General features: G+C 48.6%; 1 protein-coding gene across 1 annotated transcript in view; it reads right to left on the reverse strand.

Annotated features, from left to right (window-relative positions):
• LOC117155751 (LIM domain only protein 3) overlaps positions 1-16,031 on the reverse strand; it is a 62,195-nt gene extending 46,164 nt beyond the window's left edge. The window contains exon 1 of the mRNA XM_033332049.2: positions 15,402-16,031. The gene's annotated coding sequence lies outside the window, so the exon portion shown is untranslated. The remainder of the gene's footprint in view (positions 1-15,401) is intronic.
• Between the last annotated feature and the right edge of the window lie 7,478 nt (positions 16,032-23,509).

Here is a 23,509-nt window from a genome sequence, read left to right on the forward strand (position 1 = left end):
TGCGAGTAACGAGACAAATTTTGCTTCCACCAGATCGATCGTACGCGAACACGTGTTAGACGAGCCGTCAACGCGATGCTCGATACCGAGCATAGGCACGCCACGCCGGAGGGATTGCAGCGGGCAAAAAGTGCGTTCATTAGCCGGGCTTATCATTTCGAAACCGGTACGGCTGGGTTGCAGTTTAATCGCTTATCTCGCGTCTGCATAAAACATGTTTCGCGTATGTACATAACGCGACAGGATCCACTATTTAACGCACCCGCATACACACTCGCACAGACGTGTTTCTACCTCCTGAAAACCGGTGACTTGTACGTCGGTGATGTGATCGCCATCGCCTCGTCGTCTTATAAATATTCCGCTTGGAAGATAGTCTAATTCACGATCGCGTGGTCCACTTTGCGCGAGACCAACGATAATCTACGCGTTCCAATTTCTGTAAAACCCGTCTCCTCCTTCTCTCGTCGTAGCTCGATATCGTCTCCTTGAACCGGCCGGCAGAAAATGAACAAGCGTGTTTCGCGTGTTATCGGAAGGGGACTGGAATGAACGCGAAACGCTTTAGGCGACACGGATTCGAAACGGGGAAATCCGCGGACAAAATTGATCTGTCCAACCTCCGGCGAACGACAGGACGCATTATCTCGTGATGGGCGAGAATAATAGACGTGGCTGCAACGGGGAAACGCGAACGAGAATCGTGCATGAAATGCGATATAGAAACGTTGGAAGTCGTCGCCGATAGTTTACGACGAAGGTCATAGGAAACGTTAGGCGTTCGTTCGAGTATTTCAATGGACTCGTCGCTTCGCGCGAAGTGCGTGCCCTCGTTTTGCTCGATCGGCAGACAAACAGCGAATCGGAAAACCAAAATATCCTCGAAACGAGTGCCCGTTTTAGAACGACTTTCAGCAGTGACCGATCGGCATACATGTACACATATATACAAATATATATAAATATATGTGTATGTATATATACACATAAGTATGTGTGTGTATGTGTGCGTGCGTGTGTGTGTATGTAGGTAGAAGCGCGCAACCGGAGAAGAGCGACCTTCTCGCAATCTCCTCTCGATCCAATATCCGAGTTTTTTGACAGCAATTTCGGTCACGTCCGATAATATATCTGGATCATTAATATAAAGCTCGGACCACACACCGCGCGTCCCTCGCGGGGAAATTGCTTTTCAATCCCCTATACCGCCCTCCCTCTTCCCCACATGATAGGGAGCTCTCCTTGCCACCCCACCATCGCCGCCGCTACCATCCGTCTTTGGCTCTGCTTCAGTCCCTGCTACCCTGCTCCTTTGCTCCCTCTTCTACCTTTGCCTTTGCCTATACCTCTGTCTCAACATCCAGCCTTCAACCCAGACACTCAGGGACCACCCTTTCTTGCGCCTCTTTCGATTTCGATCTCTATTGCCGTTGTTTTATTTCACGAACAGATCGCTGTCGTAAATTTTAACGATTTCCAAGGAATGATCGGGAAGGGAGAGGGGCAGAGGCGGCAGGGGTGCACGATCTGAAGTTCCTAGGAATCCACAAATTAGTCACGTTAGATGACTTAATCGGAGTTAAGATCACCGATGGCGACTATATATCGAGCGACTTTGTCGAGCAAATTCCTCCGCGAGAAAATCGCCGCGCGTTAATTGTCGCGGAAGAAAGTAACAAATATAGGCTACGGTGGAAGTGCACGAACCTGGCTGCGTTTCCCTATGTAGCCGTTTCCAGAGAGCGACGGTGTCTGCGCGAAAAAGTAGAAACACGAACACAGGATACGAAGCGACCGAGCTATTCGAAAAGCGGCACAGGGTAAATGGTGGCGCGCGTGTACATATGCGCCGATACAGAGAGCGACGGAGAAGCGTGCACGGAGCACCCTCCATAAAGAAGATCCCCTCGATCAGATAAAAAATGTATTATAGCCGCCATGATACAGGTCTCGATACTTCGACGAGACTTCCCCGGGAACGGACAGCGTATCCTCCCGCAGGATTCAACCCCTCCCCGCAACCAACTCTTCCGTACCCCTCCAACCCCTCCGTTCCCCACTCGGTCGGTGTGTTTCTCTCTTTCAGCCGCGTGCGACAGCTTCTCTCCCCCTCACTTGGAAATTGCTATCGGACGATTCAACCTCGAATGCAGATCGCTGCACTCTCTCGAGTCTCGAGGATGACATTCGACGAAATTAGATTCCGAGGAAAGGAAAAGGAAACACGCATGTCGCTGTCCTCCTCGCAATCCCCTTCCGCCCCCTATTTCTGCTTCGGATTCAGCTCCTACTTCTCATTCAGAATCCCTTCCTCCGGCGGGACGACGAAAAATCCACTCCTTGCCGTTACTAGCCAATCTATCCGATGGGATACGATCGTGCCTCCCGTTCGAAACACGAAAATCGTTCGAAACCTCTAAACAATCGCGCGCCACGCCACCCTGTGATCTCCTTGCGTAATCGTATTTTATCCGAGAATGGCGCGGAGGTAATCGAAGGAGCGCGTGATTAAATCACGTATCGGCGGATCGGTTTTTTCTCGACGAAAACGAGAATCGATCGCGGCAACGTCAAACGATACACGGAAATCGATTATTACGCGAGCAACTGGCTCGTGCGAGGCGTGGAACAGGAAGAGGATTTCTACGGTAGTAGACACACTGGCATACGGAAATGTCGAAACGACGAGGCAGTACGGGCCACAGCGCGGTAAAAACAATCCTCTCCGCGCCACGACATCAATAACATTAGTCTAAGTAATGTAATTGGCCGGCTTCCCCGCACAGTGGCGAGCACGGGGCTGCTTGCACTGTCGTGCAATCCGCCCCTGTATTGCGACGTCGCTCGCGTCCGGTGTCGTCAAATCCAATTTACGCTATCGAGGTCGAAAAAAAAGCGAAATAAAAGAGCGGATAAAATTGAATCTTAGGATCGACCTAATGGAATCACAGTGTCGCGCGTTTCTTTATGTTAATTGGGAACCGAAATTGATCCGTGTGTCGGCGAATTTTCGAATATAACGTGGAACGATATGGCGTTGGAAAGTGTCTACATTAAATAGATTACATCGATCCACGACGTTTTTACGAGTATACTATATCCTCGGGCGAGATGAGACTCTTTTTACACGGTCTCGCCTTGAACACCGCGTCACGGCGCGCACCTGCGCGAAGAGGGATAGCGTTGCGATCACGAACGCGCGGCTCGACGAACTCCGGCCACGATAAAAGTTTAAGGAGGCTAGCGGGCTCGGTGACGTTCGTTCTCGTCGCTAGCGAATGAATTGTAACGACGAAGGTACGAATTACCGGGAGTTTCGAGAACGAAATTGGACACCGTAAGCGAGTACACATGCATGTAGAAAAATCGCATTGTCTCTAATTTCATCCGTATATGAAATGGTACAAGACACGAGGTATACGCAGAGTGTGGAAAAACTGAGAAGATGGCGAGGCAAAGCTGCATGGACAATGGAGGAATATTGAGATGGAAAATAGAGCGAGGAGGGAAAAGAAGAGAGGAAACGGTGGCGTACGAGGCGGGGATTGGTAACACCGGCTGGCAAAAGGGAACACGACGGAAAAGAAAGGGAGATCACGGGGGAAAACGTTTAATTCATTACAGACATTAAAAAAGTAAATTGCCCGGTGTCTAGGAGGGAGAGAGAGAGAAAAAAAAGGAAAAGGCAAGATGATCACGGCGGATGGCGGACATTCGGTCACGAAAATATTTAATTAAATTCACGACCGCAAGATACGCCTGTTTCGTTTGCGCTCGCTCAAGCGTACGCCCGAAAACCGAAAGTAATTATCTCGGTCTTTCCGTACGACCGGCCACGTCTCTTTTTCCTGAAAAGAACGGGAATCGCCACGTCGATGGATCGCTCTACCGATATCGCAAAAAGAAAAAAGAAAAAGAAACGGGAAGAGGGGGGGGGGGTGAAAAAGAAGCGAGTGGCACCGCGGCTTGGCCCGCACCAAACCTCCACGCTCGAATCTTTCGTTAATACTTTTTCCATCTGCCTTCGTCGCCGTGGTCGCGGTCAGCTTGCGCGCACTAGAGAAGACAGAACGTTTCGAACGAATTAGGCGCATGACTTGCGACTTTCATCTTTCGCCAGCGCCAGAGCACCGCGGCGCAGTTCGCTTAGCCGTCTCTAAACCAACGGAATCACGCGTTTCCGCGTCGATCCGCAACAATATCCCCGTTGAAAGATCGATCACCCGCGACGAGGCAATGGTAGGTAGCCTGCGATTCGACGCGATCACCGGTCGACCAAGCCCCGCCAACGAATTAATTATCGTCGCGCGCGGAACAGTTCTCTATTTACGTTATTTGCCACGTATATACGACGCGTCATGCCTACCTCCGGCAAATACACGGCTCAGTGTACAGTATGTTATTACGAACGAGCCTTGTAATCGACCCCTTATATCATCCCCTTCGCGCAGCGCAATCTCATTACCGGAGATGCACTTTCTATATTAATACCATAAGGAATTAACTTTCCGGATGTTGTGGGATCGAGATGTCTAGCGAAACCAAGGGCTACGATCATATACCGATCTAATAAGTATTATGGGAATGAGAGGAGCCGTGTGAACGATGGTGACCGAGAAACGCATGCATGCGTGTGCGAGAGCATACCACGTGGATATTATGGCCACGCACGACTATACAAAATGTGTATCGGGCGTGTGAAATCGATAAGAACGCGAAATTATTAAGAAGCGGGAAAGTTTTTCATAGAAAGATTAAGGGTGAGAAGTCAGAGTTTGAGAGAATCGAGTAAAGATCATCGTACAATGAAATTATTATATCGTCTCTACCTTGTTTTTTTAAATGTAGATTTTATTTAATATTCGGTAAAAAAAATCTACCTATTTTTTCTTTATACGAAATACAAAACAAGGCCAATACTTCTATAATATAGCCGTCCTATTATATTTAGGAATAAATCTGTTTTCACCGACTTATCGCATAGATCCATTATATCCCGACTCGAAATCAACATCTTTATATCCTTTTCGACAATTTCGAGCCTCGATTTCAAACCGATCGAACAATAGCACTCTCGCCACTGGGGAAACCGTTTCGAGTGTACCGCGGTATAATCGCTAATTTTCTCTGCAGCTACGAATAATTCGAGCGTCACGCCGCGTGTCGGTGAATTTAATGGATTCCATCGATTTGTTAGCGCGGCACGTTGCAACGACGAATAGATTCGACCGATCGGCCCTCGTGTCACATAAGCGAAAGAGAGAGAGAGAGAGAAAGAGAGAGAGGATTACACAGAGAGAAAAAGAGAGATCGTCCACGCGCGCGTAGTAACTCGTCGTGGCAAACGTTTGTCATCGGTATTCGCTTGTTCGATACGAAAAATACGTTGGAAGCGACTCGGGAGGCTGTACCAAAATGTATTTTTCCATAGAGCAATCAGGACGGGCGCAGAGAACGACGGCGGAAGAAAAACAACCGCGACGATCGCGCAATTTAGAGTAAACTTAATTGGGAAACGTCGTTCGATTGGACAGGGAACAAATCAGACCGCTAATCGAACTCGATGCGACGAATATTAAGGATTTCAAAATCGAGCCTCAGCCTTTTCAGATAATTCCATCAATTTTATCCGAAAGCATAACGTTGATCGATCAAATTATAACTACGTAGTAAAATCAGTTGTACACGTATATAAATTGCGACTAATCGAAATGAATAAATCGCGACGATCAACTGGCAGAGGAAAAAATGTGCCCGTGTTCGATATCAAAGCTGATATCAAACGGATATTCGGTGGATCAAGACCGGTGTATCCGATAAGCCGAAGTCCCCGAAGATGGCATCGAACCCTACGATTGGTATATCGGCTGCAGCATCGCATGTTGCCTCCTTCCCTATGGTATGAGAATGCAACGCGGGATCACCGGCTGACAGGTTCCTAATGGAACCCATAAACAGCGTGCGAAGCATGTTATGTTTTCCAAATGAAATCCCGAAAATTGGTTTTGAGAGTCGACGCCGTGCTCGCTGTGTTACCTGCTCGCACGCTCGGTCTTTCGCTCGCTAGGCTGATACGTTGTACACAAGCTCGTCGCACTCGCTCACTCACGCGCACCTCCTGGCAATCCACAGCCTGATGCGGTCTGGGCCATGAAACGCGTGTAACGCGTCCCGTGTATCGGCCACGGTTGAACGTAATAAATAGTTTATCGCGAATCGACAGCACCATTACTAATGTCTTTTATCAAACGGCCGATTCCATATTTCCGATTACCGGGGAAATTACTTGGCCAGTGGTCGCGAGCACGCGGAATCATTAAACACCGCCCACCTCTTCGAAAATCAACCAGTTTAAATACAGGTCGGAGGCTATTCATGACAATAAAAGCCCGCTGATTTCGCGTAAGATTAATTAAACGTTCTCGCGTATATAGGCACCGGCGGTAATAGTGTTTCCCTGATCGTTCGCTCGCGTTTCAACGCTCAAAGTAGAAACTAGCAACCGCACCAGCGAGTCTCTCGCTCCGTCTTTTATACTCTCTATCCTCTCTCTCTCTCTCTCTCTCTTCCCCTTCCTCTTCGTTTCACGCGCGCTCTTCCGCTCTCTAGTCCCTCTCTGTTATGTTCGCGGCGAAATTTCGGAAAAGGGTCGCTCGGTCGCTGGTGTAATTACTCGGTTTTCTTCTAATTAGCGAGGTGAATGCGCGCCGCTTAGACAGAGACGCGCGACCGTTTGCAAGGACGCTCGGCGCGACGCTAATTCCAGGATAATTGGCCGCCGGTTCCCGCGAAATTTATGACCGGGTAATTGGTAAAAACGGTGTTTTCCAGCGTTGCGTCGGCGCACCATACGTGAGCCAACGAGGCGAACGATGAAAGACAGTTACCAGAGCAGGATGGAATATGGGCAATCGGTAAATGCGACTTAACGTCGTTAGAAATCAACTCTGCGTATGTTAACTGTGTTTGCACGTGTGCGTACGTATGTGTGCACTGTTGCGCGCAGAAACATTAATTTATCGTCACGAGCCAAATGGGGATAGCCAATCAATAATTATAATAACAAGGGAGCGGCTACGCGGAAAACACCAATTGGCCGTTTAATATTTGTTTAGAAATCGACGTTCGATCGATCCACCTGCGACAAGAATTAGCGTTCGTTAACGCTTTGTCGACAGAGAAAAAGGGAAAGAGGAAAAGGTAGGGGGAACCGTGTTACAGAGGGACAGGGGAGGAGCGTCTCGCTAGGGATTTAATTCGTTTCAGCTGTTGGAAACGATTTCGTTTAAAAACGGTTTGGAGTGGTGATTTTTCAACGTGGACGAAATTTCGCGAAACGTCAACGTGAAGCATCATCGTGCAACGCGCGAAAGGCTCGAGCGAAAGAAATTTCGCTTTGTTCGGTGAAATGACATCGCGTAATTACTCGGTTATCTCGCCGTTTAATTTAATTTTCCGTCCAATGACGTGTCTACTTTAATTACAAGCACCACTCGTACGTGCCCGATTAATATTCATCCTCCAATACTCTAATAACGTACTACTGTAATATCGTACCATCGTAATGCCGTAAATGTAATAATAGCCCGATTATCGTCATTTACGCAGAAATAATTATTCCTCTCGTAGAAGCCACCGGTACTATACAATAGCGAAAATGGCCACCCACCGCGATGAAGCGGAAACGCGAAAAAGGAGTTTGCGCCGACCGAATCTGTGAAATATCGAATCGAGCAACTGTAATTCCAAATTACACGCTTGAAATATAAAAACAACACCGATACGCGCTTAATATACCCGCTGCTTGCTTCTCAAAAAGGATACGTGCATCGAACAAGGAGAAAAATTACCAATGCCGTTGTAAAGCGTATCATCCCTTTGATGAAAATATTCACCGACACTTTGTATACGATACACACGATAACCGGCTATGCGTTACGGAAATTGTCAATTAAATTTCATTTTCTACCGCCCACTTGGTTTGTACAGAGGACCGCACGATATTAAAAGACTGGGCTGACTCTTGCTTTGTAAAAATCACCTTAGCTAGTCAAGCATCGTGCGATACGCCAGTGACTACATATGTATATCTTGTTTATCGAAGCTGACGAGTTTCGATGACCGATCAAAATGCAAACGAAAAAAAGAAAAATGCAGAGTGAAAGAGCCGTTCGTCTACAGAAAAACAAGAAAGATCGCCGTTAACGAAGATTCTCCGTGACAAACTCGTTTCGTTCCACAGGAACGCGTTGCCGCGAGAAATCGAGCAGACGCTTCTGCCGTGTCAGTGTCGCTCCGGTAATTTTATTAATCATCCAATTACGGCGAATCGATAAGCGCGTAGCCGCTGTAAACGTTTCCTCGGTGTTGTCGAATGCTCCGTATATTTCAATATTTCGTGCTGGTTCCAACGGCCAGGTTGGCTTGCGGTGCAAGCAAAATGCATTAAAGAATCGAGCCGCGATCCCTGGTAAACTTTCTCATCGAACTCCGTAACTAACGCGCCGCGAAAGATTACTCTGGAGAAGATTGGCCGTATTTACGCGGTAAAATGGATACGGGGGCAGGCAGGCAGCCAGGCAGGCAGGCAGACAGGCAGGCAGGCAGGCAGGCAGGCAGGCAAGCAGACAGGCAAGCAGGCAGGCAGGCAGAGAGACCAGCCTGCTACCGCTGTTCGATCAAGATCCTATACCGGGAAAGCCTCGCGAAATTATATTTGATTCTAATCTAACAAATGGGACGGGAATGCAATCTATTTATTTACACTTGGCTTCAACGAACCACGGTGATAGTATTGTCGGCTGGTCGTGCCCTTTCTCTTTCTATCTGCCCCTTTTCTCTCTGGCTCGTTGGGTCTCATCGATTTTGCTCAGTGACGTTGCTCCTAAACGCGAAACTTTGGTTCGATACCGGTTTACCTACCGAAAATCACCATGAACGAGCGGCCGAATGAAGAAATCGAGGAAGAGGAACGAAAACGGGAAAGAAAATGAGAACCGAAGGATAATGGAAGAAGAAAGGATTCGAAAGCAGAGGAAAAGATAGAAAGAAACGAACGAACTAGAGTGTTAAGCGTGGATGGATGTTTTATACGCAGACGCGAGAGGAAGCGCGGTACAATTCGTTCGGATGTTCTCGACATCGGTGCGCTTCATTCTTCTCGAGTCGGCTCGCTCGATAAACGAACGAAGGGACAATTGTTTGGCGGCGGAAAAGACAGCTGGTCGAGTCGGCCACAGAGACACGACGCGCTGGGACGAAGTGGCTATTTTCCGGCGACTGCTCACCGATTAAAAATCGAATCCCCCGCCAAGGTGCGGGAGAGACACTATTTAAATCTACGATCCGTTCACGATGCGTAATGCTCGACGTCTTTCGCTCCTGTTCTTCGTATCCAGAGCGTTTCTCTGAATAGATACACTTATCTACATGTACATATAGGTATAAGTAATAAGCACGTAGATCTCGCTTGGCTACTGAACAGGGTTTGCTGAGAATCGAGCAAAGAGTTTCGAGGACGATTATAGAAGAAGAGAGACGCGTGGTACACGTATACAGGTACCAAGCGAGCCGATATTTATCCCGTGGCATTATTGCGTGCACTGTGCACGGACACGATCAAAGGGAGAATCAAATTGAACGCACTTAAGGACACCAAAGGAACGATGCTGTGATTATTAATGGGCATCGAATAATGAGAATAATGCCCTGGACAAGCGCAAGGGATCTCTGTTGTCAGCTAATCCAGCATGGTTGCTCACTGTCCGATCTATTATTGGAGATCACGTTAATCTTGGTAATGCGATATTATTGCGGTGAACGGTCGTATCGTGACACCGGTATAATCGTCGAACCCTCTGTATGCGGTGGAGACGCCGTACAGAAATCCGAGACATGAAACCACCGCAGGAAACAAGAACAGGGACCGCGGCATTAATTACGGACAGATCAAGACGATCGGTTGCTCCACTAACGTTCTTATACTCGTATATCCCTTTTGTCCGCTACTGCAAGAATTAGATCGCTCCGAAATACTGATCGATCGATACGGTTATTCGTGGCAAACGTCACGAAGTGAATAGAAGAGCAAGAGGGGAAGGAGATTCGTTCGAAAGCAAAATTGGGATTTCGGTCTGGAGGAGCGACGCTGTGTCCAGCCGAAACGGCGCCAAAAGAAGATTAATAACCTTGAAATTCATCCATTCGCAAGTACGTGCCACGATAATGGAGAGGACTGGTGTGCGCGTTACGTTGCATAATTAATCGAGAACCCGATATCCAATTGATAACTACGCCCAGTTCCTTTGTTTCGTTAGCAGAGGCGTCACTTCCAGGCAACCGATCCAATACTTTTATTGATAAATGAACCGAGAGCGTGATTTCTGAAGGGGTCGGCTACCGTGGAGAGAAAAGAAAGGTAGGAGCAGGAAGGGGGAGAAAGAGGCAAGGGAACATCAGTCGATAGACTATGCTGGCCGATGGACGATAGCCATTGTGTGGAAGTGGCTTTCGACGCACAAGACAGGGATAGTCAAGCTGCAGATTAAGGAAAGGAGAAGGAAGGTTATAAACACGTATTACGAACTCATTAGTAGGTCCATTAGGAACGAAGCTAAACACATCCACGTCATGCCATTATCGCGACTCGAGCTCTAATTAGACCGCTCATTATGTCGTGTTTAAATATTTCCTTACATCGATGCCTATTCCCGTATCTTCGCGGTGTGTTGGTTCCCTTGTTACGCTCGCGAGATCCGTTTGCTCTCGGTGCCTCTAACTTCTATCCACGCCGGCGGCAGCAGTCTCGTTGTGCAATTAATTCCACCAATTTACTAGAAAATTTATCGTGGCCACGGGGAAAGTGGCCTTCCGTACAAAGTCGCGGCTGATTTGCAATAATTAATTGCAAACAACGTCGACTCGATCGCGCTCATAATCCGCATATTGCGCGTGCTCGAGCGTAATTTGCGATTGATAAATGTCACGGTGACTGACGAGCTCGTTTAAATAATAGGAAATTAAAACCGGGGGAACGCGACAGCGGGCATGTCCAATGGTTTCATAACGGAGGCCAATAGCGACCTCCGTTTCCACCTCTATACGCGGCTATATGTATAACTGTACATATATATATTTATATATATATTTGTATGTATGTGTGTATATATATCGAGCATATAGTTTATACGAGGTTCGGCCATGAACCGATCGCGATAGAGGAACGACGTTCGATCAACATATCGTGGCATTGAGATCGGTTGCGCGCGATCGAAACGCTTACGTTTCTTCTCCAGCGAGTCGCCCTTCTCGCGTTATTAATCGAGCCACGATTTGTTCGAGAGAAAGAATCTTGGTTGGGAAGATGTCGGACCGGGATGATCGCGTGGCCGCGCTTTCCCGAGGATTTAAGATAAAGAAAGCGAGAGGTTCGGGGAAACGAGGGAAAAAGAGCGAGCGATCGACCAACCGAGGGTAAGAGGGTAAACGGTTATAGGGAGGTGGGAAAGGACGGCCGTGAAGTAAATAGGAGTCCTGCCTGTTCTGCCGTAAAATTGTATGTGAAATTGTGCGATGTGTCTTGCGAATTGAATCGCCGGAAACGACATTGATTTTATTGCTTGTTTTCAGTGCTGTATACCTCATTCCGTTCTCCTTTTTGTCTTCGATCTGAAACCAACCTTCTCCTACACCTCTACCACCATCTCTCTCTCCCTCTTTCTTCTTCTCGCTATTTAAACCATCCGCCAACGCACTTTCCATCCGTCCGTTCCTCCCTCTCTCCCTGCCTGTATTATCCATCGAACGAAACTTCCGCCCGTGCAAATATATCGCTCAAGCTCTACGACCAACGAAAGAGAAAGAGAAGTGGAGAGAACCTTCGGCAAGAAATCGCAGAAATCGTGAACGCACGAGCGATCTTTAATGCGATGAATCATCCTCGGCTGGAAATTTTTTCGATCGGTGAATCGGGGGGATTGGACATAGTGACCGGGTGTGCGATGGCGAGGTCGCGCCTTTGACAGCCTGGACAAAAAGGACCGTGAAAAATCGCTACCGGCCGGGATTAATTGGGCTTATTAACGCGAACGAAAGAACCGTCCGTATTACCGGGGTAAAATTCCAATATCAGCGCTGTCCGCCCGCCAACATTTTTATAGATACAGGCCAGGATCTCCAGCGGGGTTAGAAGAGGATCGGATAGGGTCAGCAGCCATCCGCAGGTTCCGCCCATAATTTGTTTTCAATGATTTACCACGGGCTAATTGCAGAATGCAGCGAACGGTAATATCGCTTTGCAGCGTTACATCCGGGAGCTAGCTATACTTTAGTTTGCAATTTAAACTTTACTTCCTCCGGAATTGATTAGCTTTTAGTAATTAAGCAAGCAACGCCTTGGACCACCCCTACCCCTCGACGATCCACTCACCCACCCTACCAACCTGTGTTATACCCACCACCTTCAACCCTGCCTCTTCTCCTTCTTCGCCTCCTAGCTTCCTAGTTTTCCCTCTTCTCTCCTTTCTGCTTACCGTCGTTGTCCGACACACACCGTTTCGGTTCGACTCTTCTGCGCCTGCGTCCGAGTACGCGCGCGCTCCGCTCATACAATTGCATACACGCACCCATACAACAACCGTACGCACCCACTTACGCGTATACACGCGAACCCACCCAAACTTCCCACTGCCTTCAACCCCCTGCTCTGCTCTCTTTCTCTCTCTCTCTTCCTCCCTCTCTCTCTCTCTCTCTCTCTCTCTCTCTCTCAACCCCTCTCAACCTCCCTCTTCCTTCTGTCGTCCTCTTTTGCTCTTTCCTCTTCCACGGCTTCTCTCGTTCATCCTCTTTCTCCGTCCCTTTCCTTTCGTTCCCTCTCTGTCTCACCGCATTGCACGGGTGGGTTTTAATCAACGCTTTACGAGTGTGAGACAGAGGAAGTTAAGCCGAGGAGAAACCCGAAGAGTGGTGGATGCGCGCGTACGTATACATCAGATCACCGATGTGTGCTCGTCCGGTGGCGCATATATTTTTTGATGCGCGAAAACGTAACCCCGAACTCGAAGCCTCGCGTGTGTTTTCCGTTGAATCGAGTGCGAAGCAATTTCGGCAAGGAATGCGTTTCCCTCGATACCTCGTATACGGGTATAGCTTGCCCAGACGGGACAGGCTCAACCAATTTCAACTTCCATTATACACCCTTACCCGATTCCGTGGACGTATTTCCAAAGTATGCAAAGCGACTGATCTGGATTTCCATGGTAATCTCGACGCTTTACGCCTTCTCCACCATCCACCATCTACCTCCTTATCTCCTCGCTCTCTACAAACGTTCCGTTTCTTTTGCAACCAACAAACTGCATTATTTAATTTTACCGCTGCTTCCACCATCGACCCTTTTATACTTCGTCCCTTTCTTTGAATGATAAATTTGTTTAGAATGTTTCAGGCGTAAATTCTTTATGGATCGATCGTTAAGCGTTTGAATAATTCAAAATGTGGTTACGGCTGCGTTTCCAAACTGCGACGAACGCTTCGCAGGTTTCGGAAGCTCGCGCGGATACACCACGTGCCAGAGCGCCCGACGAATTTAAAAACGCAATTTACGGACAATAGAATAGTGGTCGGAGTTCGGTGACCTTGTCGACGCGGAGGATGGGCGGCCTACGTAGAACAAGGACTACGTTAGGCCACGATCCTATCGGGGGTTGAAGCGATGGAATAGAGGAATTCCCGCGTACCCGCGAACCGATTCTCGCTCCTCGATATCCTCCTCGTTCCTCTTCAACCCCTTGCTCCGCCCTCGACATCGTAAAAATGTTGTTTTTTAATTTAGGAGGCGCCCCGAGGTTAATATACGGCTTTAATTCCAGGATTTCATTTAGGGGTTAGTCGCCTCCGCGTTTCGTGAGAGCCACGGGGGGAGAAAGGGAGTCGCGGAGAGAGTATCAGATACAGAAAGGATGAAAGGAGAGAGGCGTGGAGAGCTGTATACTCCAAAGACTAGGAGCTTGACCGCACTCGCCATTACTCGGATGGCCTTTCACGCGGTGTTGAACAAACATTCGAGACAAAACAAGATCATTCGATTTTCTCTTTCCAGATACTTAACCAACGGGAAATGGACGATTTTACCACGGAGAAATTTTCACGATTTCTCCTATCGAAACCGTCGATAAACCGTGATATCCTAATTGTTTAAAGCAATGTACAATTTCGATCGGTTAATCGAGTGATCGTAATCGTCGAAGAAATTGGTCTCGGGTCGGCAAACGTTAACGCGACCTTCCAGCCACCCTTCTCGGGCCAAGTTCGGCGGGAACGGCGGTCGGTCGCGCTAAGGCAATTAAAGCTCCACCCAATTAATGCCTCGGCAAACGCGGCGGGGGTTGCTGGCGAGCGTTGCGACGGCCGTTCCTCTCCTTCTCAACCCCTATAAACTCACCTCCTCTCTTTCTCTTTCACTATCTCTCTCTCTCTCCCTCCCTCTCTCTCTCTCTCTCTCTCTCTCTCTGTCCCGCAAACAACGCCTTCTTGCCTGGCAGACGCCACGCGGAAATTTCATTCGGCCATTGAAACGTAAATGTACGCCGCGGCGAACGTTTCATTCGGCCGTTGAATGCTACGGATTGTCCGATAATGCTCGATTTATACCGAGGCCGGATTCAAAAGGACGACGTTATATCGTGTAATACGGCGAACCTGCTCATAACCGCGCCTCGGATTTATTTCGCGGAACGACGAGTGGAATGCGTGCGGCCCGTACGCTCCATTCCTCTTCGAGTTACACCACGATCACCTCAAACGTGACACGCACCGAGCGTGGCGAGCAAAAAGGGGTGCAAAAAATCCTGCTCCAGTACGGCCATGCTTCGTGGAACGTGCACGTGAAACGGAATCAATGGAACCTCGTGACCGACGTTCCAATAATAGCAACAAAGATAGAAAAATAATTTATTGATAACACGGAAAATCATTTGCGAAACAACATTCTAGGGAAGAAGGAAACGTTATAGATTCTTGGTAAACAGACACACACACGCGAAACGTAAAACAATCTACATGGGACGTCTCGATTTTAAATGAATCAGCGCGGTTGATGCAACGAAAGCGCGCTGTCGCGATGAAAAAGTCGCTCCTCCTAACGTTAATTAAAACGTCCCGCATCGGAACCGGCATCAGCGGCCACGCTCAACATCGCCAGCACCGAGTATCGACACTCCAGCATCGTCCACCTCGATTCCGACGTTCTGGCCCCGCGCGCACACCGTAATAAGATCTATCAATCGGCCGTTTCGTCGCGTTGTAAATCGATTTAAACCGTACATCCGCTCGAATACGTGATTCGTTGAAAATCGCGCGTGTGTCGACCACGTTCCTTCGCAAGAAATCATTCAGCTACTCACCGGCCGAAAAAACCGACAGATTCTTGGAAATCCTTAATCTTCGGTATACCAGAGGACACGATGGTAGGTAGGGTTCCTCGATCCTCGATGCAAATGTTGACACTCATCAAACACACTCGATGAACGAAGCGAGTCCTCGAACACGAAAGAGCAGAGAGCCGAAACGAAGCAAGGATTTGGCTGGATGAAAGCAAAGGATGCAGGAGGAGTAAACAGTAGCGCAAGGAAGTGAAACGAAAGTGGAGGAACGTTCTCGGTATCTGACACTTATCGCTTGAGTCACTTGTCGCGCGATATCGATCGATCGAGCGTACGCGTGCCGCGGAGTCTCGTGCGGTGGATAGCCGCGGCACGAAAGTAATTCAATTCATTAGCAGGTGCGCGGTGTCGCGCACGCGATGACGTATCGGTAATAGTACACGTTGCGTTATCGCCGATGTGCGCCGCCGCTGAAGATTCGACGATAGGCAGCGGCAACGGTATCGGCCGGCAACGGTAGCAGCAACAGAAGCAACGGAGGTGAGCGCAGAGGCTGCCGGTTAGTCCGCAACGGCAGCTCACTTCGGAATGAAGAGGAACGCGACGGTACGCGAGGCGACGCGAGACCGCCAACCACTCGGCGCACTCTCGGCTAGACTTTGCTTGGAACGCTCGTCCGGCGTCTCCTTGCTTCTCGTCCTCCGGCCGCCACTCGTCGCTCCATACTGCGACGTCATTTGGCACGTCACGCGTGGCCGTGCGCATGCGCGGTTGCCCGCACGGCGCGTGTCGCGTGAACGTTCTGCCGCACCACACCGCGCACTGTATACACTATACACGCATCTAGTACACGCGCTTTGTGCACCAGTCATCTTTATCAATCGGAGAGTCACGACCACTACCACTACCACTACTACTACCAGTACCACCATCGCTGCCACCGCCACTACGTCTGGCCGGCACGATTTCTTCGTTACACCGACGGATATTGCTTGGGAGGATTTAACGATAAGACAGGAAGCGACAAGATCTTGGTTGTCGAGAATTGGGAGGGAGGGAGGGAGGGAGGGGGGAGAAGGAGGAAAAGGAGGGCGTTAGGGAACGGGGTTGAAAAGGACTAACGATCTTGACTTTATGCAAGAGTTTTAGGACTGATTAAGGAGAATATAGAATTAAGAAAGTTAATCGTGTCTATAACGACGTTACGAACTGATAAAGAATCCCTAGGCTTTTTGTATTGTATTCGGGAAAAAGTCCGTCTTGACGCGATCGAGAGAAGAAGTCGGCAGATAGAGTTTCTCGTTAAGCGCGTCGTTCTTTTCTCTCCTCAACGTAGTTAAATTTAACTCCAAGCACGGAAGAAAGAGAGACGATCGCCGAGGGTTTGTTTCAATGGTAACGCGTAATTAGATGACGTCGCGATTACCTGTGACGAACGAAAATATCCCAATCGGTTGGATGGTGCGCCGGAACAGCGATAATTACTGCTAATGTAAATGTTCGTTAATGGGTGTTATTAAATGCAACGCGGTGAAATAGTCACTGGCGGCGTCACGGGCATACAAGCTTCACCCACGCTCGCTAACCGGTCCGATTATATTAATTAAATGGACATTATAATTAGCTAATTAAATCAAAAGCATTTCGGTGAGTCGAGCGTGCACACGTCCGATACGTACGACCGGGTGGGGGAAGCGGGAGCGTTGATTTTCGGAGTGGAGCGCGCGCGTTCGTGCTCCGTATCACAGTATGCGATAAAGGTTTCACAATGACACTGGTAAGCGGTATTGTCCAGCTAGATTTTCCATGATTTTACAGGCCCGAGCATCACAGCCCGGCTGAGATTACGCGATAATCAAATTCGTTCGTGGCAAACAAAATGTCCAAATGCTCCACCGTATTGTTAACCGCCGTGCATCGCATTAGGAGTTCGATGTTGTCGGCCGATCGAGCTATCGGTACAGTACGCTCAGCGCCTCGGGCACAATTGAAATTTTCTCGTTTCTGCTGTAACCGATATCGCGGCAACTGAGGATACGAACAACTGAGGAGAGAGGGCGGCCGTAGATTATTGTTCGATGGATTTTTTAATCGAATTTCGTGGAAGGTATCAACGTTTTCGAAAGAAAAACCGGGTCAATTAAAATTAATGGATAGCGTAATTAGGAAAGTCGTTACGGAAGCTCGCGCGCGAGATACGCTTCAATCCAATCAAGGAAACGAGTTCCTTTTCTCGTCTTTAAAAAACTATTAAAATCTCTGTTGGCTGAACGACCCGCGCAAAAACAAACTACCCCGCCTCCCTCTCCTTCTTCCTTCTCTCGTGATCCTATTCGTTTGCCGGAGACGTTAACGCGTTTTCGTTCTATTCCGTTAACCGATCCCATTAGCCGTAGAGACGTGAAATCGACAGAGAACGAAAAAGAGTAAGAGAAAGGAAGAGGGAGAGGGCGAGGATAAGTATTTCGGGTGTTCGTTATCGGCGTGTCGAGACATCGACGACGACGACGACGACGAGGAGGAAGAGGTTCAATTATTTTAACGAACATCACCGGGAAACGTCTCGATCGCGCGATCCCTAATCGCAAATAATTGTAAGCCGAAACTGCTGCTGCGGCGTCCGATACGCGTGTATATTTCCCTGTCCACCCCTTCGTCCCGTATATACATACACAGGAAGCTTTGCAGGCCAGCCGGTTACAGTGACTCTCGAAAAGCACCTCGTGTCATTAGTATGTTAATTGCTAACGGTCTGCCTACCTACTCGGCTGGCTGCCACATCGAATTTCGTATACGTATACGTCGCAGGGGCACGGCGTGTTTATACGTTAAGATGTTTAATCGCTTCTGTAATTATACTGTCCCTCAAAGGGTTAATTGTCCCATAAACCCATGAATACGTTAACGAGCGCGCCGTGTACCTCGCGAACATCGCCAAAGAACAAGGAGCCACGAGGAGGTTGGCGAGGGAGCGGGGCGAGAAGCCGGGGAAGCGAGGGATCGACGAAGCTCGAACGCACACACGCCAGCAACGACGCTCGTGGCGAGGGTGAAGTCACGGAAAGAAGAGGGTGGTAGATTGCGTCGTAATACAGATTTCCTCGACTCTGGCCGAGACCGGCGTACGAACCTCGGGACGCGTCATTTTCGTCCCGAGCATGAAAAAGACGAAGTCGTGTAACACGCCGCGTTCGACAAGAACATACTTACAGAAGTGCGCGCGAATCGGAAAATCGAACGAACGAATGCGTTTTACAATTTTGGAGACGTCGTTCGCTGCTTTGAAGAGGAATTCAGCGCGAGAAGGGTTGATCTTTCTCCTCCGCTTAATGCAAACCGGCATAGGAATTTTCACGGAAATGGAAGTGTTGAGAAAGGAAACGACAGGGAAAGAGGGAGTGCATTGTCACTCCGTTATAATTAAGAAGATAGACTTTAAATCCAGAATGCAAAGCGAGGAAGAAGCGAGGCATTGAGAGAGAGTGAGAGAGTGAGAGAGAGTGAGAGAGAGAGGGAGAGAGAGGGGGGGAGGGAGAGAGAGAGAGTGGAGTCGTTGCGGGCTAAACGAGTGGTAAAAGGCCGGCCTGCGAGATGTAGAAGGGAGCACGACGGGACAGGGGGAAAGAGAGAGAGAGAGAGAGAGACTCGGATGGAAATTAATTCATTACTCTAATGCGTTGAGCGAGAGAATGGGCCGACAGTTGAAGCGTCGAGTGCCAAGTATTTCGCGAAAGATGGATGTCTCGTTTTCATTCCGAAAATTAACACTCTCCGTTACTTGCCAACCACCCAACAATCTTTTTTTTCCTTCTTCCACGGCCTGACCCACCTTGCCCAAATTCCACTTACCTCCGCTACCGCCTGTGTCTGTCCCGCGTTTTGTCGTCACGCGACCAATTCTACTCTTCTTTATCTATCGTTCGCAATCCATGATTTTGCCCGCGTATCTCTTCTCAACGTCCGTGAGCACGTCGTCGTCAGGCTCGTTACTCGACATTGATATTCGACGTTGAACGCGATTGGTTTCTAGTTTCTACACATGAATATAGTCACGTTACGTTTCACGTATCGTCAAGGATTTCGCTCAAATGTTTCTCTCGATCCTACTGTAATCGACAAAGAGCATCTTAACACGGTTAAATCAACGAGGGTCTCGAAATAATGAGAATTCGAATCGAGATAGAAGCCGGCAGGTGCTTTCTAAATAGCCCGTGAAAGACTTCCTTCAAAATGCTAATCGATACACTTAGATCGTTTTAAGATAAACGTCATCGATTGACGAGGAAGCGAGTTGCGGCACCGAAACGGCCAACGATAATAATTCCGTTCCGGCGGCGAACGACCAATCTCCTTTTCCATTTAACATACATCGCTAATAATATCTGACTAGCGGAATCGTGTTCTGCCTCGCGCTCTCTCTTTTTCTCACTATTCCGCTCCCTTTCACCGTCCTCGACCACTGGACGATCTTCCGACGAGTCTGTAGGGGAAGGTCGGAACTGCAATCCGGATATCAAGCGAATCCGGCGGACCGGACAGGTTGAACGCGGACGTGTCACAAAGTCGTCCTAAAGAGTACCATCGATACCAATTTAAAGCGAATATCGGCCGCGTTTTCGCGGATATACCATTATCGACTTCCAAATCGAAGTGATTTGGACAAGCTTTACCCGATCCACAGCCTTCCCGACCGTTCAAACAGCCGTCACGGACACGTGTAATTAAATTTAACGCGCTATCCGCTGACCTTCCCCGTGACCCACATACTCCAGCCATCCCCATCCAGCCTGTTTCTTTTCCACTATTTCCGTTTCAACGTTATCGCGTCCACTCCGCGAGACTCGATTTGATAATCGAATGGAAACGGTGGGCCGCGGCGCGGCGTCGCGCGGAAGCGCCATTAAAATCGAGGGTCGCGCTTCGCATATTGAAACGACGATGGTGGTAACGTCGTTTATCGGCCAGCCCGGAATTACCACGCACGATGGACGAATAGAGGGACGTCGATGTGGACGTGGTGCAATCGCAACGGCGAATTTCAAGTGGATTAAAAAGAATAAAAACAAGAGGCGAAACATATTATAAAGGTCTCGGTAGGTACGGCGAAGAGTTACTGGTTCGCGGGAGAGCAGTTACGAACATCAGGTATGCCCGTAAAGCAATTAAAGGCTGAATTGCGCGTTTGTTGGAATTTAAATGCAGCAGTTAAGGAAAATGAGTCGGTTTTCGCGCACGATATAATTTATTCGTTCGGAAAAGCGCCAAACTAATTCCGCCGTTTCATATTCGTCGTCTATCGACTTCGATGTCGAAAAAGGAAGGAAAGGCGAAAGAGAGAAGAGTAGGTTCGATCGAACGATCGTTGAACGATAATACGAGCGAGCGAGCGCGCATCGATCCGTGTTTACTTTTTTAAAATTCGTCGGACGGTCTGTCGGAAGGAAAGGGCACGCCGTGCCCTCGTCGTTCGTTGGTGATTGCGGATGCCTTCTTCACGGCCCCCGATGTAATTTTCTGAATGACTGCGTAATTAAAACTCTAATTTCCTGCGCTTAATTGACCGGAGTCTTGGTTCCCTCCTTGCTTGGGTTTCTCTCGCTCCTTACCTCGACACGACTACTCGCGCGCCAGTCACTCTCACCTCCTGTCGTCCCTTGCTCCATCTCGTAAAGCAAAGAAAGGAGAAGACAGCCCGCCATTCTTCGCGCCTTTAACGCGAAAACTTTTTGCGCGTCAGGCTTACGAGGTGGCGGTGTTAATCGAAAGAAATTTACGGCTTCGTTCGCGCACGACCTCCACCGCTAAACCTTCCGTTCGCCTTTCCCTCCTTCACGAATTCTCTTCTACGAATACTCTTTCATGAATTCTCACTCCCGCCAACGAAAGACACCAGATTCTTGGATTCGATCGAATCGCTGCGTTTCTCTTTCTTCGCCTTTTGCGATAAAAGCCCTTTGAACGAGGGACAAAAGTAGTCCTTGAAAACATACAACCGCGGCACTGTTTGCGCCCAATTTTCACGACGCTCGCGCCGCGCCGCCTACGAGTGTCTGGATAATTACATCCGTCTCTGCTGGCCGGAGGCAATTATAATTGCCGACTCCTTTCGTAATTATAAGTTTCTGCGAGACTTGGCGTGGCGTGCCAGCATGCTCGCTGGTACAGAGAGAAGGTTGGCTGCTGAGGGTACGTGTGCTCATGGCGGGCAAGGTCTGGCGGAAAGAGAAGAGACTATCGGAGGACGAAAGGCGAGGGGACGAGCGGCACGTTGCACGTGAAAACGTTAATTGGGGTGACCTGCTCAGAAACTAGTTACGGGAGCACTGTACTGGCATTCCACGGATCCCACGCGACATTGAATACATACATGCAAACGAACGGGTGCGCCAACTAACGTTTTATTCTATCTGAGAATAGATGCGTTCCACGAATATGGAAAGGCATTCTCGAGATCGTTGCATCGTATGATCGTTATTTATTATCGTATCTTTGCTCGTAGTTTCTTTCGTTTCTTTTCTCGAATTAATATCTTATCATCGCCGTTGAACACGTTACAAACGTTCTTCGTTCGAGCGAAAACTCACGGGACGGCCTTTTAAGCAGAAAAGCTTCGTAACGAATAAATGGTATTGTGAGAACGGAGCATGAAATATGTAGTGTACCGAGGTGTTCCTGAGAACCACTGCGAGAACGACGGCAGTCGTGGAAGAAAGTGGAATTGCAAATAAAAAGTTGCAGAAGTAGCGCGTAAAGTATAAGGTAAACCAAAGTAAAAGGAGTGACTAGATGGTAGAGGATAGAAATGGATGTTACTTACTTAGACTTCGGAGCATTTCTATCCCTCCAGTTTCCTCTTTTCTCGCTCTCCATGTCGCTCATACGATTCCCTTGGTTTACTTCTCTTCGCCACGTCATTCTTCTTCATCAACCTCTCTTCTTATCCAGCTCTCTAGCAACGTCCACGTTGTTCCTCTCTTCCTATCTCTCTCTCTCTCTCTCTCTCTCTCTTTCTCCCTTCCTTTTCTTTAACACGCTTTCTAAATTCTACTCCTTTGTTGCTTTCTTTATCATCCACTCCGCTTTAATCCATTTTATCGTCTTGCCTCTTTGTTTTTTCCCTTCCTTTATAATCCTCTTTCAGTTTCCCTTCCCGCCTCCTGTGTCCGTCTCTTTTTGTTCCTAAAAACATGACAGTTGCTAAAAATATGACAAAGTCGCATTGAATGGTAGCTTTTCACGTTTCCCACGGTGAAAGAGCTTTTCTTCTGGTCGCTGTCGCTTCTTCTTCTGCCATCCGAGAGGCAAACCGCTATCCTATGTCCCGTAAAATCCTCCTCGAACCCTGACGCACGGCTTCCGCAGTTCTTTCTAACTCGTTCAGCCACCCCTAAAGGTGTTGGTGAGTTCGTTTCAAAGGTGTTCGCCGAGAAACTTGCGGGACTACCAGATTTTCTCAAAGCTAATGATCTTCTTCGTTAGAGTAGCGACGCGCGTACAAAAGGCTCCAATTACGGTACCTAAGGAAAATTACGAAATAACGAGACCACCGTTCGACGCTCCCGGGCATACGGAATTTCGATCTTCCCCGTTAGACGCCAGCGTACCGCGAAGAGAACTTAATATTACGAATAAGAAATAAGGAAGGCCGACCACGAGCCAACCCTCCCTCCCATCGACGTACCCACACCAATTGTCCTTCTTCGTACCTCGATTTCTTTTTTTCGTCACACGATTGCGAAGACTTGCTAGCTTTTTGATTTCAACCGAAACTTCCACCCGCTCGTCCCACCCTCTCCGACACCCACGCACAGCTGCTTTTTAACCCTCGCTCCCTCCCCCTCCCCTCTCCTTTGTAACTGGCTCTCTTTTTCGTGGACGCCGCGATGGAAACGGTGGCTTCGTGGCACGGAGAAGTTAATTATAAGCGATACCAATCTCTCGGGGTTGTTGGGCGGTTGGTAGAACTGGGAAGCCATGACAGCCAATTACCACCCCGTGCCGACCCTCGCGCACGAGCCACCGCTCTCTTCCTCCTTCTCCTACCCTCCCTCTCCTTTCACTCACGTTCTCCTTCCTTCTCCCCCTTTACTTCTTCCACACCTCTCCGTTCCTCCTTTTCCTTCACTCGA

This window comes from Bombus vancouverensis, chromosome 6, assembly GCF_051014615.1.
Source record: "Bombus vancouverensis nearcticus chromosome 6, iyBomVanc1_principal, whole genome shotgun sequence".
Lineage (NCBI taxonomy): Eukaryota > Metazoa > Arthropoda > Insecta > Hymenoptera > Apidae > Bombus > Bombus vancouverensis.